This window comes from Amaranthus tricolor, chromosome 11 (genome assembly GCF_026212465.1).
Source record: "Amaranthus tricolor cultivar Red isolate AtriRed21 chromosome 11, ASM2621246v1, whole genome shotgun sequence".
Lineage (NCBI taxonomy): Eukaryota > Viridiplantae > Streptophyta > Magnoliopsida > Caryophyllales > Amaranthaceae > Amaranthus > Amaranthus tricolor.
Genome location: NC_080057.1, coordinates 17832869 through 17842868, shown reverse-complemented (window position 1 = coordinate 17842868; position 10000 = coordinate 17832869). Strand labels below are relative to the sequence as shown.

General features: G+C 41.2%; 1 protein-coding gene across 1 annotated transcript in view; it reads right to left on the bottom strand.

Annotated features, from left to right (window-relative positions):
• Positions 1-9626: 9626 nt before the first annotated feature.
• The window catches only part of LOC130827031 (NADH-ubiquinone oxidoreductase chain 5), a gene marked incomplete at its 5' end in the record, with an annotated part of 3430 nt that continues 3056 nt past the window's right edge, over positions 9627-10000 (bottom strand). Inside the window, one exon of the mRNA XM_057692664.1 lies at positions 9627-10000. This exon is cut by the window's right edge and continues 1690 nt beyond it.

The window sequence follows — 10000 nt, the reverse complement described above, 5'->3', positions numbered from 1 at the left end:
AGAAAGTAAAAAAGCCAGTTCGTGTGTATGCCCGCGTTACGGCTTAGCCAACCACTGCTTAGGTTGCTTTTACAGCAGAACTAAAAAAAGGGATCTTTGGCTTATTCCAAGCAAGCAAATAGAAATTACCTCCTCGTATTACATTCACTGGAGTTCTTTGCATTGGGCTCTCTCGGTTCTTCTTTTCATTGTAGGAAAGCTTTTATGGAGCTATAGAATCTTATTAAGTCTTTTTGCAACTTAGCAATTGTAGATGAGAAGGGATATGATTCTTCCACTAAGAAGGGTATTCCGACTTTCCGTGGAATAGAGAGTCTTCTTTACTCTTCTAGATCGGGAAATAGAAGAACAATTTTATAATATGAGATATGTATCCTTTGGCGGAACAATGTTTGAAGTTTAGCCTTTTCAACATGTATACTTGAAGTTGACAAGTCTTGGAAAATTTTTTTTTAGAGAGAGAAACTCTCTCCTCTCTCTAAGTTTTCTAGGGTTTTCGTTGCTCTGATTTTTCTTCGCCTCCTTCGTTCTCTCTTCACATCTTTCGCTTCTCTTGTCTCCTCAACTTTGTTGTAGCTATGGCTATGGCTAGGGGTAGGGGAAGAGGTAGGAATGCTGGTTCGAGAGATCAACAAGTAGTGAATGTTAGATCTGAGGTTTCGTCGCCGGTTAATGTACCGCAGTCAGGGGATGCAAGGCGCCATCGTTCTATGGGATCTCTTGATGGGATTCAGAGCCTTAACTTATCTCCGGTTCATGAAAATGTTGCTGATCTGGAAATTCCAGATGATATCAATGAAGTTCTATCGCCTGAAGCCTCAATCATGGAGTTAAGACAACGATCTGCTGTGAGAACTCTTTTCTCTTCTTGGGTTTCCAATCGACAAACTGGTGGAGGTAATTCTGCTCCTTCTTTTTAAGGGGGGGATCCAGCTTGGATTTCTGCTCATGAACGAGCTAGCAGAAGCCATACTCCCCTATTAAAATCCATTTCCTGAAATGCCGGGGGGTCCCAGTACACCACCGGGCCCTTTTGGGCATGGGGGGCCGGATATCCTTCATGCTCCTAATGAAGAGAACGAGAGACACGAGCTCGTGGGCGTAGTTAGGGAACCCTTAATCGCAGATTCGGTACGCCGAGAGGAGCTGGAAAGGTTATTGTACAGTAGGATCGAGGGTGGAGTGTAGACCGAGTTTAGTGACGATCGCGTTAAATTACAATTTGAGTTGGAGAAAAGGCTGGAATATGCGCTGCGTGAAGACGGCTTCACCGAAAATTCCATCATGGAAACTCGGTGTGAGTGGAGGAGGGAGGCTCTCACGTCAACCTCGCGTGAGAAATTCGCATAGGCACTTTAAGAAAGAACTTAGCCAGAACGGAAATCCGCGACAGTCCCGCATATAGAAAAATAATGCGGGCCACTTCATATAACCATCCTCATGGTCATATTCACCTAAGAAAGGAGGGTTTCGGTCCAACTCCTACAGCTCAGTAGCTTTACCCGCCCTAAGAATAGAGAGTAGCCCCTTTAAATTTAAAGGGCGAGGCCTTGTTTCAGCAATGGAGCAGGGGAAAGAAAGCGGGTGGCGGGCTTCTTTCATTTGAGCCAATCTAATAGTCTGGAAGAGGAAGCAGTTAAAGTAGGAATCATGCTGCTAGTGAACATTTTCAATTAAGGTTGATTCAAGAACTTCTAGGCTGGAATCGGAAATGGAAAGAAGGAATGGTCCATCCGGAAGCCCACCAAAGATGGGGACTTCGAATGAAATGAGTCACAAAAAGCAACCGAGATGGCTGACTGAGCAGCCTACTAGCTTGTTGGAAAAAAAGAGAAGAAGGGAACGAAAGCACCAGAAGCACATCTAGTTTCAGCAGGAAAGAGAAGGCTAGATCTAACAGATAAAAGTGGGATTCTTCCCTAGGAACTAGAGCAGACGCAGACCTTTCATCTATTGTCTTATCGTCTTCTCTTCCTAGTTATATCTTCCTGTAGTTCCAGGTTGTTTACTTGCTTACTTGATAGAGTAAGGAAGCTAGGGAGCTATGGAAGAGCGTAGGAGAGAGAGCAAGGAGGAGCATAGGACTCTTCTTTATAGAATAGAAAGTAGCCTGGCCTGGTCTGTCTCTCAATCAGTCTGTCCAGTCAAGGACTTCCGGAAGTATAGATAGAAAGGAGGCGTCGGCTCTGAAATGATGGAAGATTGAATCATTCCTTCATTCTATTCCGGCTATTCCTTTCTGGCGGGGGATTTTTTCATGAGCTAGAGAGATAAGAGCTTCGATTCGCAGGCAGGATATAGAAATCGGGCACTATCTATATTCTATATATAGTAGCTTCTAACTCCGCAACTAAACTAAAGGCTCTGGAACATAGTATACGCCTAGAACTTGTGACGGTATCTGTTGGAATTGGAGCGAATCCAGATGCTTCTGAGAAGTTGTGAAAGCAAGGGGTTGAAAAAGCACCACAAGGGACGGGAACGACGTCCTGACTAAACAAGAGTTTATTCAATAATGGCTTTCGTAAAGAAGGCACCGGATAAGCAGCTAACATAAACTACTACCGTACAGCGCATCCCGTGGGCGGCCTTCAAAGGCGTAGGACGAGACGCTAACCTACGCCCGTACATTCTCCTTGGGACTTAGCTCTGAAGATGAATTCCCGGTTAGGAGAACAGTGAAAGAATTCTCCTTCGCAAATTCCTGCTTGACAATCTCAGCTTCTGAAGGTAACCGGAAGAAAACGTGAAAAGCTTCGGTCACAGCAAATGGTAACACAATGCCGCCGTTCACTCGCTCGCTTCTCCAAACAACATATTCTGGGGTGACAAGGTTAGGTTGGCACACCTGGAAAAGTTCATACTTTACAATTGTTTCCATGCACTGATAATCTCACGTACCTTCCGAACTGAATCCTCTGCCCCATAGTCAAACTCTAGCTGATCTAACCCAAAAGTCTGAGGTATGAAGTCGCTTATGCGAAGCTTAAGGCAGTTTACTTACTTAATCTTTAGATGTTGGTTATGTCGTATCAACAGCGAAGCTTATGGAAGTAAAAAATGGGTCAAAGAGACAGGAAAAATCAGATTGAATTCCAAAATCATTCTGGAAGATGTCTTGTTGGTGAAAGAGTTCAAACATAACCTGATTTCAGTTGGAAAATAGATTGATAAAAATATGATTAATGTGACATTTACCGGAAATGGGTGTACTTTTCAGGTCCACAGGTCTGATGAGGAAATTGTAAGAGGAAAAAGGACTGGAGGACTTTTCTATTTTTACTTTGGGAATTCAGAAAAGGTCTGTAATAAGTTTCACAATTCTGTAGTTGTGACAATGAGAATGCTGTAATAATTCCTAAAACTCAGGGAAATGTCAATCTTGATAGAATTGATATAATGCATGCCAGGTTGGGACATGCTTCATTGTCCAAAATTAAATATGTTGATGAATGTGGCTGTAATGGCTTAGAAAACTACAAATGTGATGTGTGTGCCTTAGCTAAACACCAAAAACTCCCTTTCAGCAGAAGTGAGAGTAGGGCGGATGGCTCTTTTAAGCTAGTTCACATGGACCTTTGGGGGCCATATAGAATTAAGTCATTGCAAGGAGCATCCTATTTCCTTACAATCCTTGATGATCACAGTAGATGTACTTGGACTTATTTACTCCACAATAAGGGCCAAGTGGAGAAGACAATTAGAGACTTTATTGCAATGGTAAGAAATAAGTTTGAGAAGGAGATTAAGGTAATCAGGTCAGACAATGGCACTGAGATTGGAAAGGAGCAATGTGTGCACATGTTCAAGGAAAGGGGAATAATGCATCAAACCAGTGTGGCGGGGCCACCTCAACAAAATGGGAGGGTTATGAATAATAGAAGAAAGAATCCTTCTCCTTAAGCTTCGCTTAAGCTACTACATAACCTCTAAAAAACTCCACTCAACCATATCATAAGCTTTCCTTAAATCCATTTTCACTAAGACAGCTTCAGGGGCATTCTTCCTACCATAATGCTTAAGCAAATCCTGAATCACCATGATGTTATGCACAATATTTCTACTTTCCACAAAACCAGATTGATTCTGGGAAAAAATATCAGGTAGAACCAGTTTCATTCTTGCACATAAGATCTTAGTGATACACTTGTAGATAACAGAGCAAGATGATATAGGTCTAAAGTCAGAAAGATGAGTAGGCTGGGCAACTTTTGGAATGAGAGAAATAGAAGTAGAGTTTACCTCAGTCAACAACTTACCATTTTCAAAAAACTGTTGAACAGCAGCCACTACAGACTCACCAACAATTGGCCAAGCATCCTTATCAAATTGACTCCCAAACCCATCAGGGCCAGGAGCTTTAATACCAGCAATGCTCCTCATAGACTTATAGACATCATCAGAAGAAAGAGGAGCAATTAAAACAGGATGAATATCATTAGCAACAAGAGGGCCAAGAGCAAGAATCCTGGAATTAACAGATTTTCTAGCAACAGAGGTCCCCAAGATGTGTTGGTAATATTTAACAAATGCATCAGCAACCAGGTCAGGGCCAGAAACAGTATTACCTTCCATGTTAGTAATAGAATGAACCTTGTTCTTACTCTGTTTCATCCTAATACTATTATGAAAGAACTTAGTATTGAGATCCCCATCTTTCAACCACATAAGCTTACTCTTTTGCCTCAAGAAAGAGACATAAGCAGTATGAACAAAAGAGTAATGAGCAGCAGCAGTTCTTTCTTGCTCAATCAACTGAACATCCAAAGGATTAGCATGTAACTTAAAAATCAAACTTGTTTTAATATTAAACACACCTAATTATTATTTAATAAAGCCAAATTACGCAAAACTAATATATTAATGTCTCTAATCCCGTGTCTATTTCACAACTTAATTAATTTAATACAAACTTTAAGCATTAATTCTTACTAAGTTGAATTTACCAACTTTCCTAAAAAGGAAAGTCTTCTTAATGGGAACTTACTAAAAAAAAGTGTTAGAATCTTTTTGGGGTTAATAAGGGCTTTTTGGTCTTTTGACTTTTGATGGCAAATTGGCACTATTTATACAACTAGAATAAGGGGTGGTATTGGATCAAAGATCCAATATCTGATATTTGCTAATACTTCCTCGTCCGAAGCCCTCCCCTTTGTTTAAGTCTGACTTCCCTTCGCTTCGGGCCGTAGCGGATACATATCATTAGGGTTTTCTTTTTATTGACTTTCTCTCTCTATCAGTAGTCCGCAAGCGGGTAAGTGTAAGACCTAATCCGGCTTTCCGTGCGATATCTCCTTGCTAAAGACCTATCTTATGCACATTACAGTAAGGAAGCTTCAGAGCTGTAAAGGCTTAATAAGCACATCTCCAGTAGTACACTTAGCTTACACCTTATTTCAACTTTCACATGAAGCACATTTTTACGAAAAAGTCTTTATTTATATTAACATAGCATTAAGTAGACAACATTTTTTTTGCAATTAAATTGAAATTTTATTTCCAAAAGGAAATATTACAACCTAACTGATTTATGAAAAGCATCAGTATGGAATTAGACCCACCTTGACGGAAGGGTTGCCTAACCCACTCTTCATGTGCAATAAATCATAAAACTACATAATCAACAGTAATCTTTGAGCTTCAGTAGCTCTACATGATACTCTATCAAGAATCTCCCTATAAACCTGCATCCAATCTTTCTCTTTGTGCTGGAATCTTCGAGCATTTCGCTCTAACCAAATAGCATACAGGAATTCTGTAAAGCACATTCCATAAATCTGAGCTACTACCTCTTTCTTCCCACACATCTGAGCTGCAATCATTATCTCCTGATCACAAGAATAAACTTGTCTTTGAATTTTTCAAATTTTGAGAATCTGCCTCCAAACATTCAAACTAAAGTCATATTTGAAGAAAAGATGCTCTCTGGTTTCTAAGGCTGCAGAACAAAGAGAACAATTAGTATCACAGTGAATATTCCAAGAGATCATCCTATACAGCTGTTAATTGTCTGTTATGACAGATTAACCAAGAAAGAAAGAGACTTTTAGGGGAGCCTTTACTATTCCTTGTGATATTAAGATAGAGAAGCTTTCCTATGAGCCTTCCGTATATTTCAGGATCTTCAATTAGTTCCCCTTGATCAACAGTGAGTTTCAAGCCTTGAGGAAAAGGAGTTTTTGTTGGACTTGTGCTAGTTAATCCTCTTGTCTCTAGAATATAAAGCACATATTTTCTCTGATTCAAAAGAGTTCCATGAGAATTCCGAGTAATCTCTATACCAAGAAAGTATCTTGCTTCTCCAAGATCTTTAATGGTGAACTCTTTATCAAGATTTTTTTTAACATTGCTATCGGAGGAAGCATACTTCTATTAGTAAGAAGAGCATGCTGTGTATGCCCACTAAACTAAGATTGATTGTATGAATGATGTTCTTAGCTTCAATTCCTTCATTCAAGCTCATAAACTGAAGTTCCACAGCTACCTTGGAACTCAAGTCACCTTGATTGCCTCCGCCTTGTTAGAGCTCCTACTGACCTGAGCTGCTAGCATGGCTGTGGTGGAGCTTTATTTTGATGTAGATGCTCCTGCATCATTCTCCCCCTCTTGAGAACCTTCCTTAACATCATCAACTGGTTCATCATCCAAGTATGGAGCTAAGTCACCTACATTGAATCTTGCTGATATGCTTCCCATCTCTGAAGGCAACTCCAACTTGTAAGCATTTGCTCCCACTTTCTCCAAGACTCTGAAAGGTCCATCACTTCTAGGCATAAGCTTATTCTTCCTCCTTACTATAAAGAGTGAGTAAGTAAACTACCTTACTAAATCCCCAGGCTTGAACTGCACATCTCTTCTGTTCTTGTTAGCTCTCAGCTTGTACATTTCATTAATCCTTTCTATTCTTGCCCTCACTTGTCCATGAAGCTTCAAAACTTCTCTGAAATAGGGCTCAGCAAGATGATTAGCATCTTCCGTTTTTGTACAAGGAATGAAATGGGCCATTTTAGAGAACCTGTCCACAACCACCGTTATAGCATCTTTCTTTGTGTTTTAGGCAAAGCAACAAGAAAATCCATTGAAACTGCTTCCCAAGGCTGCATAGGGACCGGAAGTGGTGTATAGAGCCCCTGGTGAAACTTACTCTTGGCTTGAAGTATCCAAGTAGCGCTAAAAGGAAAAAGCGAACTATTGGAATTCTTGGGCTTAGCCTTTGAATTGCCCTAGATCAGTCCTATACTAGGTTACAATCAACCCATACCTAAAAAGAAAATAAAAAGATCGAAGTCGAGAAGCTCATCGCTCATGCTTCCAACCCGTGCTTTCAACCCAAACCTTATTCTTCGGAATGGCAAAGGGCGGAAAGGGGGGCTTTTAGACGTTAGGCATGAGAAAGAAAGGGCATCGTTCTCGGCTGGCCGGACATTGGAGTCGGCGCTCTCCTCAACCGGATCAATTAGAGCTAGATATTTGAAACTTCCGAAGGCATTAACTCAAATGAGGAAAGTGAAAGTCCCCTCATGATAACTTGATCACACAAGGCCAATTGAAAGGGCTTTCTTCGCTCGAAAGACGAAACTAAACTAGCGCTTTCTTTCTATACGAGAAGAATCCTTCTCTATCTGATATTTGTTCTCGCTCGCGAAAGGGTACGCCCACAGATCGCTAGGACCGAGAAAGGAAAAGCCATTCTAAAAAAGCATAGGTATTCACCTTCAAAGTTTGCTCACCATGCTCAACGCACGTTAGAAAAGCGTGTAAATGTGCTTTTCGAGCATCTTTTTGTCGCAGGGGATGCTGAACAAAGATTGACTCAATCCACGGTCAATTCTGAAAGATCGGATTCTTTTTTTTATGTTTCTGAATTAACAACTACAACCTAAAAACGAAAAAGCAGCTAGCCCAGCTCTTGGCCTTGGATAAATCCCCTTCCTCAGCTTGAAAAAGCCAGCTCTTGCTTATGCTTCCTTCCCTATCTATTGCCCATGTTAAGCGTTAAAAGCCCTTCTATGGCCTTTGTCGAGTATTATTGAGTTGTAGGAGAGCTTCCTTGCCTAGCCTATGCTTCAAGACCAGTTTCAAGCTTCTCACAAGGAACGATTTCTTCTATTGGATTGAGCGAGGGGATCCCTTTCTGTTAATACGGAAAGCAGCCTGGTTGCCTATACTTGGTTGCAGGAAGCTAGTCGAATGCGTGCTCTTGTATCCCTTTCGGTGGTTTTTTTCTTTTTTGCCTTTCCTCTGAGGTTCGCTAGGGCGTGGCATTCATTTACAGTTAGTAAACGAAGGGAAGGGGGAAGACATTCAATTCACAGAAGAGAATCGGGTCTCATTCGGCGATGCCTCGTTGCAACAACCTCAAAGGGAAAGATTTGCTTTGCGTGCCACCTTCGCGTGTGGTGGTAGGATCTCGCTTTTTGTTTGAAGATTATCTGAACTTGTCTTCATTCAAGAAAATGATGTCAGTCAGACTAAAAGGGGCTCTTCATCCAAGAATGAGCTAGGCTGGCCGGCGTCTTTATTTTATGAAGATTGGCTTCCCTTTAAGGCAGTTTATACTCACTTACTCCTTAGAGTAAGGTTATGTAGTAGCTTAAGCGAAGCTTAAGCAAATTTGGAGAGTCATTCCTATTTGGGTCAAATTTCAAAATCTCCCTTTGAATTGCTGGGGCTTGGACTCTTTAAGCAGAATTAGTAGTGTCTTAGGAGTTCCATTATATGCTGATGATTGCACTTCTAATCAGAGAAGAGTTTCCTTTGCTCGGGTGTTAGTGGAGTTGGACGTCACTAAGGCTCTTCCTGAGAAAATGGCTATTGAAACTGCTACAGGAGATATTTTTCAGCAATCTGTGGAATATGAATGGTTGCCCCCATATTGTAAGAAATGCTTTCAGATTGGACATTGTTGTGAAGATAGAATGCAAGAGACAAGAATGGGAAATGGTTGGGTTGTGAAAAAATGGGTTCCTAAGAAGAAACCACTTCCGGATACGCCTAGGCAAGAGACCCAACCACAACTTCAAAATCTTACCCCTGATAATGTGATTGTTCCCATAAATAGTGATGAAGAAGAAGGTTGGCAGCCCATTAATAGGAAGCAAGAGTCTAAGCTTCCAGGGAATCAGAAAGGGAAGAAGAGTACAGAGCAATTGTTTAGTTTGGCTGAGTCTGAACAGGAAGGTGATCCTGCTGGGATGGTTGAAGACCCAGGCCCTCATCATCAATGATTCTTTTTACTTGGAATGGTTGGGGTCTAAATGATCCCCTGAAAGTGAAAGATATTAGGAAGTATATTGAAAGGACTAGTGTGACAATGGTGGGTTTATTAGAGTTTAGATCGCCACTTTTTTTTCGGGAAATCGACCGGAAAAAACATCCAAACTTTCTTCTTCTTGCGGTAAGATGCAACCTTTTCCTTTACCTCAATTCCCTTCTTAGCCTCAACAGCTAAAACATCCCTTTCTGCAGCTCCTGGAACAGCCGAAGAATCTGGAGTTTATGATTCCAATTCTTTCTGGCTGGCATAAGAACCTGTCGGAGTCCTTGTAGATGGCAAGGAATCAGCTATGGAATTTCCTCTTGTTGGACGTAGGAAATCTTTGACTTGATGCCTCCCCTTCCTACTACTCGCGCTAAACCATCTCCCGGTAGAGAAAGTCCTACTATAAGTCTTGAATTGACTACTCTAAACCTGTTCGTGGAATTACTTTCATTTTAAGTTCAATCTGGCCCTCCCTTCTACGTGAGATTTTCTTGCCCTAGTTTCGTAAGCCCTCTCACATTCGTTCGAGCTGCTTCGCTCCTTGTCAAGGCTTCATGCCCAGAATCCGATAGTGGAACTGGAATAGAATTGGAAGTTTCCGGACCCTGTATTTCCATCATCCGATACTATGACTTCTCCTAGTGGTTTTATAGGCATCTATCCACACTCACTCCTTTAATGGCTATCTTAACTCACGATATTCTATGCTTTCATAGTAATGGAAAAGCTTGGAGTAAA